We start from the raw sequence: 12,895 nt of genomic DNA on the forward strand, positions 1-12,895 counted from the left end.
CATAACTTTTAATCTGTAACTCCAAATCAGACAAATTATATATGAAAAATGATCAGAAAAATCCAATCTATCCATCTGTACTATTTTCATGCATGATTAAACAAGTTAACTTGATGTTTAATGCAGAACAAGGAAAAACACTTTAAAGGGCCATGTTTGAGTTTGAAATTTGAATCTTTGATTCAAATTGGTTCAAACCCTTCTGGTCTTAGTTGCATTAGCCCAACACACTCATATTGCCATGTTTCATGCATGCATCATATTGTTGCACATTGTTTGGTGATGGTTGTGTATCGGTGTTCTTTGCGGCAGGTTCTGCCTCCGAGGAGTACCGTGATTACCCTAACGAAGAACCGTATCAGTGCATCGAACCATCAGGCAAGCAACCAACCATTTGATCATATCGATACAATCCCATGTTCTCGCTCCTGCTCTCTTTTACTGCATTAAGACAACGCGTTTCAAACTGCTGTGTGCTACGGTAGTTGAACCCACTTCCTCTGCATGACCTGTCATTGCCACAGTAACTAGATGAAACCCACTAGCATGTGTAGGAGTTGATTGAGCCATATGTATGTGTTGTTCCTACCTTGCTATGCCTGCTATGCTTAGAGTCGTGTCAGGTCTGGTTCATCTGGGTGATGGGCTAGAGTGAAATGATTATGTCGGTAATGAGAGTGGTGTGGTGAACACGATTTGGTAAAGGTATCGATGAGAGGCCATGTAGGAGTACATGGTGGGTTGTTTCATTGAAGCCGACCTTAAGCACTGAGATATGTATGTGTGATTTAAGATACAGCTACTACCATGCATTGGGCCCTGAAATATGACCCCGCTCGACTTCTTATTCACCCTAGTCCTCTGTCCAGGAGTTGGAAGTAGTTTCTGGTGTTTGTAGCCTACTGGAGGCCGTGGACAGCGCTGACCGTAGGGGTGGGCTGTGATGCGGTAGGTACGTGGCCGGGTAAACTGGGCACCCGTTTGGTGTCATGGAACCCTGCTCACATCGTTTGGGGCTGTGAGCGAAACTCCAGCCGGATCTCCTCATGGATGGAACCCGAATAGGCGATAAACCTGGACTAGAGACTTAGGTGTTTAGGTAGGTCGTGGTCTACACCCACGTCGGCTTTCGCTTGAAGTCTGCCGAGCACATGTCGTGTGCAGACGCTAAGTGGTGGAAACATGTATGAAGAAGTACACCCCTGCAGGGTTAACATGATCTATTCGAATAGCCGCGTCCGCGGTGAAGGACTACTTGGTTGCCTATACAGTTCATAGACAAGTAAATGGAAACTACTAAAAGCCTCAAGATAAGTGTGAGTGCCGAGGATGGCTCTTCCGTAGGAAGACGGAGGTGGATCCTCGGTAGTGTATTGAAGTGGTGAGTAGTGGACTCGTGTACGCAAAACCATTTCAAGTTGGAGTCTCGTAGGATAGCCTAGCCAAGAGTCAAAGCTGGCTTGCTGCAACAACTCCACCAACCCTTCTTGATAATGTGCATGTATGTAGGATCTGTTGTAAGTCTTGCTGAGTACCTTTGTACTCATGTTGCTATAATTTACATTTTTACAGAAGACGCTGCAACCCCTTCTGATGGGTTCTTCGTAGACGTTGACATCAATGAGTAGGCTAAGGCCCAGGTGGTGATCCTGAGCTTGTGAAGGACCACGTAGTATAGCTAGGCTTTCCAAGCCTCTTTTATTTTACTAGTTGTCTGTACTGAGACAAGTTACTTCCACTGCTGGTCTGTATGACTGTATGACTTGAATGCTGGGTCGTGTGACCCGTACCTATGTGTATGTTATGTATGGCTCTCTGAGCCTTAAATAAAGTACTTGTGTCGTAGAGTCATGTTGTGATGCCTTGTCGTATTTGGACATATCGAGCATATTGTGTGTATGATTGAAATGCTTGGTATGTGTGGGATCTGACTATCTAGTTGTTTATCTTCAGTAGCCTCTCTTACCGGGAAATGTCTCCTAGTGTTACCACTGAGCCATGGTAGCTTGCTACTGCTCTGGAACACTTAGGCTGGCCGACATGTGTCCTTCTTCGTTCCTGTGTCTGTCCCTTCGGGGAAATGTCACGCATTGAGTACTGCAGTCCTGTTAGCCCGCTACAGCCCAGTTTACCGGAGTCCTACTAGCCCAGTGCTACAGCCCGGACCCACTTGCTGATGACCGACACGTTCGATGCTGGGTCATGGATGCCTGTCCCTGTAAGTCTGTGCCACTTTGGGTTTACGACTAGCCATGTCAGCCCGGGCTCCTTATCATATGGATGCTAGCGGCACTATCATATACGTGAGCCAAAAGGCGCAAACGGTCCCGGGCAAAGGTAAGGCGACACCCGTGGGGATACCGTGCGTGAGGCCACAAAGTGATATGAGGTGTTACAGGCTAGATCGATGTGACATCGAGTCGGGGTCCTGAAACCAGGTTTGGGCCCTCTCGATGGAGGTAAAACCCTACTTCCTGCTTGATTAATATTGATGATATGGGTAGTACAAGAGTAGATCTACCACGACATCATAGAGGCTAAACCCTAGAAGATAGCCTATGATTGTATGATTGTAATTGTGATCGGCCTTCTAAGGACCAACCTCTCCGGTTTATATAGACACCGGAGAGGGATAGGGTTTACGTGGAGTCGGATACAAGAAAGGAAACACAATATCCGGATCGCCAAGCTTGCCTTCCGCGCCAAGGAGAGTCCCATCCGGACACGGGCCGAAGTGTTGAGTCTTGTATCTTCATGATTCAATAGTCCGGACGTTGTACACAGTCCGGCTGTCCGGATACCCCCTAATCCAGGACTCGCTCAGTAGCCCCTGAACCAGGCTTCAATGATGATGAGTCCAGCACACAGTATTGTCTTCGGCATTGCAAGGCGGGTTCCTTCTCCGAATACTCCGAAGTATTTATTGAACACTTGAATCGTGTCCGGATCCACAAAATGATCTTTACACACCGCTGTAGAGAGAATGATATTTCACAAACGCAATCTGCTGACAACTTTTTCTGATGACGTGACATGTTATTACGGTCGGATCATTATTCGAACCATTTTCCCACAACCAGCTACAACGAATATTGTGAGGCGGTTTGTTTGACACGTCCTGTCAAAGCAGAGATCGTGTCCCCTTATCACGGGATTCTCATCAATACGGGTATGGGTAATCTCACCACACCATCAATCGTGGTGCTTGGGAAGCAAGCAATTCCCAATGGGCAAGTGGGGAGGCGCGTCGCTTTCAGCGCCTCTATAAAGGGATAGAATTTCCCCATTTTTGCCCACGCCTTCTTCCTCCTTTGCCCACTCTTTCCCCCTCGAGCCCCAGCGCCCAAGCGCAAGTCTTCTCCGCACAGCTAAACATGTCCGGAGCAGGAGGCAAGTGGGTGGCTTCCACCGTCAAGGAGAAGCACATTGCAAATCTTCGGACGGCCGGATACTTGGCCGCGGACATAGAGCACCGGCTACCAGACACCGGATAGGTCATTCCGACCCCAGGACCCCACGAGAGGGTCGTATTCATTGCCCACTTCATCCATGGACTGGGATTTCCAGTCCATCCCTTCATCTGCGGGCTCATGTTCTACTACGGGCTAGATTTCCATGATCTAGCCCCGAACTTCGTCCTCAACATCTCGGCATTCATCGTCGTATGCGAGGCCTTCCTCCACATCCGGCCTCATTTCGGCCTATGGCTGCAAACCTTATGCGTGAAGCCGAAGATTGTAAGCGGCCAACAAGCGGAGTGCGGAGGGGCCATGGTGGGCAAAATGCCTAACGTCACCTGGCTAGACGGTTCCTTCGCGGAGACCATAAAAGGATGGAAATTGGGGTGGTTCTATATCATCGAGCCGCGCGGCGCCAACTGGGCAGCGGCCCCCGAGTTCCCATCCGAAGCCCCCGTGCGGCTCACCTCCTGGGAAAAGAAGGGCCTGTCTTGGGGCGATTCTACGGAGCTGAACGAACTCCAGACATGCATCAAAAGCATGAAGAACAAGAACATCAAGCTTGTTAACGTGATCCAGGTCATGCTCGTTCGCCGGATCCTGCCCTGCCAAAGGCGGGCATTCAATCTGTGGGAGTTCGTCCCGGCCGAACACCAGACGCTCTGGAAGCTCTACGACATGACGCACAAGGGTGAATGGAAGGTGTTGTTCAAGGCCTCTGAAGTACCTCCTCCCACATCCGAGGACCGCGGGCTTCATGCCGCGCGGGCTCCTAGTCAGGTGAGTTCTCGGACTACCACCGGACCTAGATCTTCCCAATATATTCATGGGAGAGCCTGAAGTAGTTATGCATGTTTTCTTCAGGATTATGTGGAGACAGCGGAGCAGGTTTACTGTCCGGCTCCGCTGCCAGAAGGCCCTGCTGATGCTCTCTTGACGGAGATGCTGGTCCCGGCACCGTACAAGGTGCCGGAGAAGAAGGCCGAAAAGAAGGCCCCGGGGACCCGAAAGCGTCTCCAGCGTAAGGTTATGCTAGAAGCCTCGTCCGAAGACGACGAGGCACACTCCTCCCACGAAGGGGAGGAGGAAGAAGAAGACGCCCCATCCGGAAAGGATGAGGGGCCCAGGGAGGCGGACCAGGGGACCCGAAAAGGCCCTCGGCGTAAGGCCATCATACCCCTGTCGTTTGATGACGACGAGATAGATTCCTCCCGCGGAGGCGGGGGGAATAGAGAAGAAATTCTACCTCCCCACACTGGGGGAGAAGAAGAGAAAAGCCTCCCCGGAGGGGGAGGCTGGGGCGTCCAAGAAGGGGAAAGTGTCCCTTCCGGACTACTCCGCCACGGCTGCTCACAACGAGGAGGGGTGGCTGCCAAGGGGGAAGCCCCCAGTGCGATCGTAAGTGTCCGCACTACACCATAACTTCACTCTATAGCTTTTGCTTAACACTATCCTAGTAGGCCGGGCTCTCAGCCGAACACTGTCCCAGAACCTTCAATGGTTCCGAACTCAGGCGGACAGCCCCATGTTAGGGAGGGCGAGCCTTCTGCATCGAGGACTTCCGGTGCACCCAAGGCGCCGGATTGTCTGCTGGAAGCACTTCACGGTGCTTCCATAGATGAAGAGCACTGTACTCTTATGGTTTCGGTGATTTGGAAGGTTTCGTCCGCCAAGAGCGGACTAACCGAAGCTTGCACCAGCCTCTTGACAGGATTTGAGGTAAGTAAGAAATATGTGTAAAATTACCACCCGATAGGTAGTAGCCCCTGATACTCTGTTTGGTGTTCGGAAAGAAAAGCCAAACGGAGGGTCAATTATCATCCGCAAGAGTCTAACAATAAATATTCGTGTGCATAAGCAGGCTCTACTGCTTGCTGCTGCCGGTACTACTGAAAGTGCGTTATATCTACTAGAGGGGGGGTGAATAGGCGATTTTTATGAGTTATTCACTAAGGAATTTTCCGGTGAGGAAATTCCTTAGCGAAGAACTACTTGCAGCAGAATAAGTACTCAGAAGTAAGCATGACAGAATACACACATTGTCATCATGACGAAATGAAGACAAACACAGAGTATAGAAAGCGTAAACACATGATAACACAAGATGAAGACAAACAGACTGAAGAAGTTGAACTGAGGAAATTGAGAAAGTCTTCAGTCAAAGTTTTCAAACACATATATGAACAATCACTCAAACATAGTAATGAAGAAATGAAAGAGTTGAGGAAATAGAACCAGTAAGGTTGGTGAAGACATTGATTTGGTAGACCAGTTCCAACTACTGTCTCAGTTGTACGTCTGGTTGGAGCGGCTGAGTATTTAAACTCGAGGACACACAGTCCCGGACACCCAGTCGCTGAGCACGTAGCTCAGGACACCAAGTCCTCACCGTATTCTCCTTGAACTAAGGTCACACAGACATTGTCCAATCACTCATGGTAAGTCTTCAGGTGACTTCCAAACCTTCACAGACTTCGGTCACTCGGCAATCCACAATTCCTCTTGGATGCTCTAGACCATGACACCTAACCGTATGGAAGAAGCACAGTCTTCAAAGGTAACAAGCGTCGGATCCACGCAGGATAAATCTCTTCAGTGATGCTCAATCACTTTCGGTTTGTAGGTGTTTGGGGTTTGGGATTTTCCTCACTCGATGATTTTCGCTCAAAGTCCTCGGAGGATGGGTTGCTCTCAAATGACAAGTGTCAGTTTCTCTCGGAGCAGCCAACCAGCTAGTGGTTGTAGGGGGCGGCTATTTATAGCCTAGGGAGCAGCCCGACATGATAAGACATAAATGCCCTTCAATGATATGACCGTTAGGTGGATAAGATATTTTGGGTCAGCTGGCGCGCAGCACAGCAACGGTCGGAAATTTGACTCTCAAATTCCTCAGGGCTATCATGTTCCTCACTGTGTAGGCAATCCGCATTGGCGAATTCCTAACTCCTCAGTCAGAACAAATTCCTCAGCGACCAGAAGAACTTCGTCTTTGTAACTGAAGAAATTGACTGAACTGTATGAGATTTCCAATGGCTTCACTCGAAGGGATTGGTAGGTGTAGGATTTTGAGTTGAGCATCACATGGAAATTTTTCCTTAGTATTTCCTCGACCCCCTTTAACAGCATGGTGTTTCCTATGACTCAAGAAAGAGAAAAACAAAAGTATGAGAACGAAAGTCTTCAAGCTTCATATTCATTGCATGAATATCAAGTCTTCACGGACACACCAATTTCTTCACTTTCAAAGTCTTCATGAAAGTCTTCAGGAATACCAAAATCTTCAGTCGAAGATATTGATTTTTAGGGGTGGACTTTCTCTATAAATATCAAACTCATCATAGACTTATAGACCTGTGTACACTCATAAACACATTAGTCCCTTAACCTATAAGTCTTCAAAACACCAAAATCACTAAAGGCACTAGGTGCACTTACAATCTCCCCCTTTTTGGTGATTGATGACAATATAGGTTAAGTTTTCAACAGGGATAAACATATGAATTGTAAGTACTGATATTGAGGAATTTGATTGCAAGATATAGAAGAACTCCCCCTGAAGATGTGCATAGTGAGGAATTTGCTTTTGAAGCAATGCACACTTGAAGAGTTGAATCATGGAGATCTCCACCTATATCTTGTAATTCATACATGCATTTGACATATAATATGAAGAATTTGAAATGCATGATGAAATATGATGCCTGAAGAAATTCAGCATGCATGCAATAATATTAACGAGGAACAAGCATGTAGAATAACGCATCAAAAGTATCAGAGCACAGTGCATCAAAAGTATCGGAGCACCATTGGGTTTAAGATTACAACTCGATCCAATAAAAGTTTCAGAAGAGCGAGAGTTGTAACTTAGCAAAAAAACACCCATATAATAGACCCGCTTGAGGACTAACTCAGATTTCTCCCCCTTTGTCATCAAATGACCAAAAGGGTCAAAACTGAGGACTAACGCCCCTGAAGAATATCAAGTTGATGGAGGAGCGCCAGCGTTGTCGGGTTCGGTTGTCGTAGTAGGGCCTGCCGCAGTGTCATCCAAGTCTTCATTTTCATCAGTGTCGCGCGATGAAGAATAGGAGCTGGCCACCAAGGAAGGAACCTTGACCTTCTTGAATTTCTTCGATGGAGGTGCAGACCAGTCAAATTCTTCCTTGAGACCCATGCTATTTAGATCTTCTGTGCGGTAGATATGAGATAGAACATCCCAGGTATGGTTGAAGGTTTCATGGAGGTAGTATTGGTTTTTCTTCACTGCATTGTGTGTTGAGGTCATGTTGTAAAGAATTGAACCAAACTGACGCTTAACCCATTTATGATTGTGATCAACTTTCTGATGAAGACTGAGGAGTAACTCACGATCAGTCATCACCCTGGGTGCTGTGGCTTGAGGAATTTGCTTGGCAGAGGTGTTGGCGGCAGAGTCATGTGTGGCAGAGTCATCATTGGTGGATTAGGATGCAACCTTGCGAAATTGACCATCCAATGGATTAATGCCTTCATCTATCACAGCAGTTGACTTGCCTTTGTCATCAGCTGAGGAAAATGTCCGTTTGAGGACTTCAATGGAGGCAAGTAGCTGCCGTGGTTCAGAGTATCAGCCTTGTAATTGAGTGAAGACCTTGTCCTGATGAACCTCATAATCCATGGTGCATAAGGCTTTAGGTCAAAAGGTGACATAGCAATATTTGCGAGAGTCCTCATGAAGAAATCATGGAAGTTGACGGGAACGCCATGAATGATATTGAAAAGCATATTCTTCATGATGCCAACGACTTCTTCATCATTTGAGTCGTGGCCTTTGATAGGACTCATTGTCTTCGTCAGAATGCGATAGACAGTCCGAGGCACATACAATGATTCCTTAATGAGGAATTTGGTTCGTGGGGCTGCCCTGGCTTCAAAGGCTTCATCAGCACTTGCATGTAATGATTTGTAAGCTCAGTTTCATTGTAGACGCAGCGGGCACCATCAAGGGGAGGACTGAGTGGGAGGGCATGAAGCAATTCAGTTGCTGGTGCCTTGTAGTGAGTATTTTCTGACATCCAGTCCAGCACCCAAGTGTTCACATCTTCAGAATTTCCTGTGATGTGCAGCATTGCAAAGAATTGAAGAATGAGTTCTTCATTCCAATCACAGATGTCAGTGCAGAAATTCAGCAATCCAGCATCGTGAAGAACACTGAGGACTGGCTCGAAGCACGACAGAGATTCCATGTCCACGTGAGGAATGTGTGCATGATCGAAGACTTTGTCTTTGTCGAATAGCACAGAGGAATAAAAGTTGGCTTGACTAGCAGTCCAGAAACGCCTCTTCCTTATACGAGCAGAATCATAGGGACTGTAGTCAGTAAAGAACACATGCTTGTTGAAGAAATCTGCAGCCTTGAACTTTTGCTTCTTTGAGAATGGATCCTTTGGCTTGGGCACAGGAGTGTCAGTGAGTTGCATCACAACCTCAGGAATCGCAATCTCCGGTTCTTCAGGCTGAGGAATTTCTAGTTCCTCTTCAGTGGCAGTCTGCATGTTCAAAGTATCAGCAGTAGCAGTTTCTTCAGCACTAGTGGCTGGAATTTCTTCATGCACAGACAAGGTGGGATGAGTTTCTTCAGAGCCCATTTGAACGGTTGGTGCAGGGGACTGAGGTATTTGCTATAGTGGGGTGAAGTGTGGAGAATTGGGATGCTGACTTTCCCAAAAGACATCATTCATCACAGGCGTAGTGCATCCAATATCCACGTCTTCATCTTCAATTTCTTCAATGCCAGCCTCTTCAGCTGTGAACTGAGGCATTAGCGAGGAAGCAACAAGCGTTGAAGGTATCGCATCCACTTCAATTTCTTCATTAATCTGCTCTGACGAAGCAGCAGAATGATTTTGTTCATCAGATCCGCTAGGGATCACATATTCTTCACCAAAAGGAACAAGGTCCTTTGCTGGCATGGAGGAAATTGGAACAACATCAATTGGATTATCAAGTGAGCTGGTCATAGTCTTCATTTTCTTCGGAGCTGAAGAATCTGAAGCAGATGATGCTTTCCTTTTCTTCACTGCAGCTCTCTCTGTAGCCTTGGTCTTCCTCACATCTGATGCAGATGGAAGGGTAGGAGTTGGTGTAGGCGCAGGAGGAGCTGAGGAATCTGTTTGAATTTCCTCAGGCGCAACTGATGCAGTTACCCTGACTTCTTCATTTTCTTCAGGCGCACCACTAGTGGATGCCCTGGCAATGTCTTCAGCGGTTGGAATGGAGTCATCGACCCTAGAACTAGCATTTTCATCATTAGCCTGAAAGTCATCAGCGGTGCTGGCATGTTCTTCAGTTTGCTGAGTAGAGGCTTCGGCTTGAGGAATTTCTTGTTGCGATGGGCTGCAACATTGGTGAACTTCTTAGTCAGTTTAACGAACCTGACTTTGGCTCCTAGCCAATCAGCATAATAAGCATTGAAGTCATCGCTGAGGGCTTTGATTTCAGACTGGATCTTGAGGAGTTCATCAGTTGTCATTGTGACAACGTTGTTCCTCAGGAACTTCTCTTTCCTGAACTGAGCCTTCTTGATTTGCTTGCTCTTCTCAAATTTCCATTTCTCTTCATTGATGAAATGGGTCAACATGTGACTTTGGCCAGGAGTCAAATGAAAATCAGGCATAGGAGTGTTTGGGTCCTTGTGCCAGAGATCAATGTAGTCGAGGATCACCTTTGGATCCAAAAGCAGTGGCACATTTGTGCCTTTGGCTCTAGCGGCCCTTTCTTGCCTTGTCAGGACCCCGACTCGATGTCACATCGATCTAGCTGGTAACACCTCATATCACTTTACGGCCTCACGCACGGTATCCCCACGGGTGTCGTCTTACCTTTTCCCGGGACCGTTTGCGCCTTTTGGCTCACGTATATGATAGTGTCGCTAGCATCCATATGATAAAGAGCCCGCGCTGACATGACTAGTCGTAAACCCAAAGTGGCACAGACTTATAGGGACAGGCATCCATGACCCAGCTTCGAACGTGTCGGTCATCAGCAAGTGGGTCCGGGCTGTAGCACTGGGCTAGCAGGACTCCGGTAAACCGGGCTGTAGCGGGCTAACAGGACTCCGGTACTCAAAGCGTGACATTTCCCCGAAGGGACAGACACAGGAATGAAGAAGGACACATGCCGGCCAGCCTAAGTGTTCCAGAGCAGTAGCAAGCTACCATGGCTCAGCGGTAACACTAGGAGACATTTCCCGGTAAGAGAGGCTACTAAAGATAAACAACTAGATAGTCAGATCCCACACATACCAAGCATTTCAATCATACACACAATATGCTCGATATGTGCAAATACAACGAAGCATCACAACATGACTCTACGACACAAGTACTTTATTTAAGGCTCAGGGAGCCATACATATCATACACACAAAGGTACGGGTCTCACGACCCAACATACAAGTCATACAATCATACAAGCCAACAGCGGAAGTAACTTGTCTGAGTACAGACAACTAGTAAAATAAAAGAGGCTTGGAAAGCCTGGCTATACTATGTGGTCCTTCACAGGCTCAGGGTCACCACCTGGGTCTTTAGCCTACTCGTTGATGTCAACGTCTACATAGAACCCATCAGAAGGGGTTGCAGCGTCTTCTGTAAAAATGTAGATTATAGCAACATGAGTACAAAGGTACTCAGCAAGACTTACATCAGATCCTACATACATGCATAGTATCAAGAAGGGTTGGTGGAGTTATTGCAGCAAGCCAGCTTTTGACTCTTGGCTAGACTATCCTACGATACTCCAACTTGAAATAGTTTTGCGCACACGAGTCCACTATTCACCACTTCAATACACTACCGAGGATCCACCTCCGTCTTCCTACGGAAGAGCCATCCTCGGCACTCACACTTATCTTGAGGCTTTTATCAGTTTCCATTTACTTGTCTATGAACTGTATAGGCAACCAGGTAGTCCTTTACCGCGGACGCGGCTATTCGAATAGATCATGTTAACCCTGCAGGGGTGTACTTCTTCATACACGCTCTCACCACTTACCGTCGTTTACACGACATGTACTCGGCTACCTTCAAGCGGAAGCCCAACGTGGGTGTCGGCCACGACCTACCTAATCACCTAAGCCTCCAGTCCAGGTTTATCGCCTATTCAGGTTCCATCCGCAGGGAGTCCGGCCGAGGTTTCCCATACGGCCCCGAACGATGTGAACAGGGTTCCCGAGATACCTAACGGGTATTCGGTACACCATGCCACGTACCTACCGCATCACAGCCCACCCCTACGGTCAGCGCTGTCCACGGCCTCCAGTAGGCTACAAACACCAGAAACTACTTGCAACTCCTGGACGGAGAGCTAGGGTGAATAAGAAGTCGAGAGGGTCCATTGGTTTCGGGCCCAATGCATGGTAGTAGCTGATTCTTAAATCACACATACAGATCTCAGTGCTTAAGGTCGGCTTCAATGAAACAACCCACCATGTACTCCTACATGGCCTCTCATCGATACCTTTACCAAATCGTGTTCACCACACCACTCCCATTACTGACATAATCATTTCACTCTAGCCCATCACCCAGATGAACCAGACCTGACACAACTCTAAGCATAGCAGGCATAGCAAGGTAGGAACAACACATACATATGGCTCAATCAACTCCTACACATGCTAGTGGGTTTCATCTAGTTACTGTGGCAATGACAGGTCATGCAGAGGAAATGGGTTCAACTACCGTAGCACACAGCAGTTTGAATCGCGTTGTCTTAATGCAGTAAAAGAGAGCAGGAGCGAGAACATGGGATTGTATCGATATGATCAAATGGTTCGTTGCTTGCCTGATGGTTCGTTGCACGGATACGATTCCTCGTTAGGGTAATCACGGTACTCCTCGGGGACAGATCCTGTCGCAAAGGATAACGATACACAGGCATCACCAAACAATGTGCAACAATATGATGCATGCATGAAACATGGCAATATGAGTGTGTTGGGCTAATGCAACTAAAACCAGATGTGTTTGAGCAAATTTGAATCAAAGATTCAAATTCCAAATTCAAATATGGCCTTTTAAAGTGCCTTTTCTTGTTCTGATTGAAACATCAAGTTAACTTGTTTGATCATGCATGAAAATAGTACAGATGGATAGATTGGATTTTTTTGATCATTTTTCATATATTATTTGCCCAATTTGGAGTTACAGAATAAAAGTTATGAATTTTTGAAGTTTAAATAATATTCTGGAATTTCCTGATTTAAATTAAATCCAGAAATATCATTACTGCGTCAGCCTGACATCACAGTGACATCAGCAGGTCAACAGGGCTGGCTCGGGTCAAACCTGACGTGTGGGGTCCACACGTCAGTGACCAGGGGCTAATCCCGCGTTGACCCCGGGCTGGTTAGCTTTGACTAAGCCCTGGGGCCCACTTGTCAGCGTCAGTAGGTG

This window comes from Triticum aestivum, chromosome 4B, assembly GCF_018294505.1.
Source record: "Triticum aestivum cultivar Chinese Spring chromosome 4B, IWGSC CS RefSeq v2.1, whole genome shotgun sequence".
NCBI lineage: Eukaryota > Viridiplantae > Streptophyta > Magnoliopsida > Poales > Poaceae > Triticum > Triticum aestivum.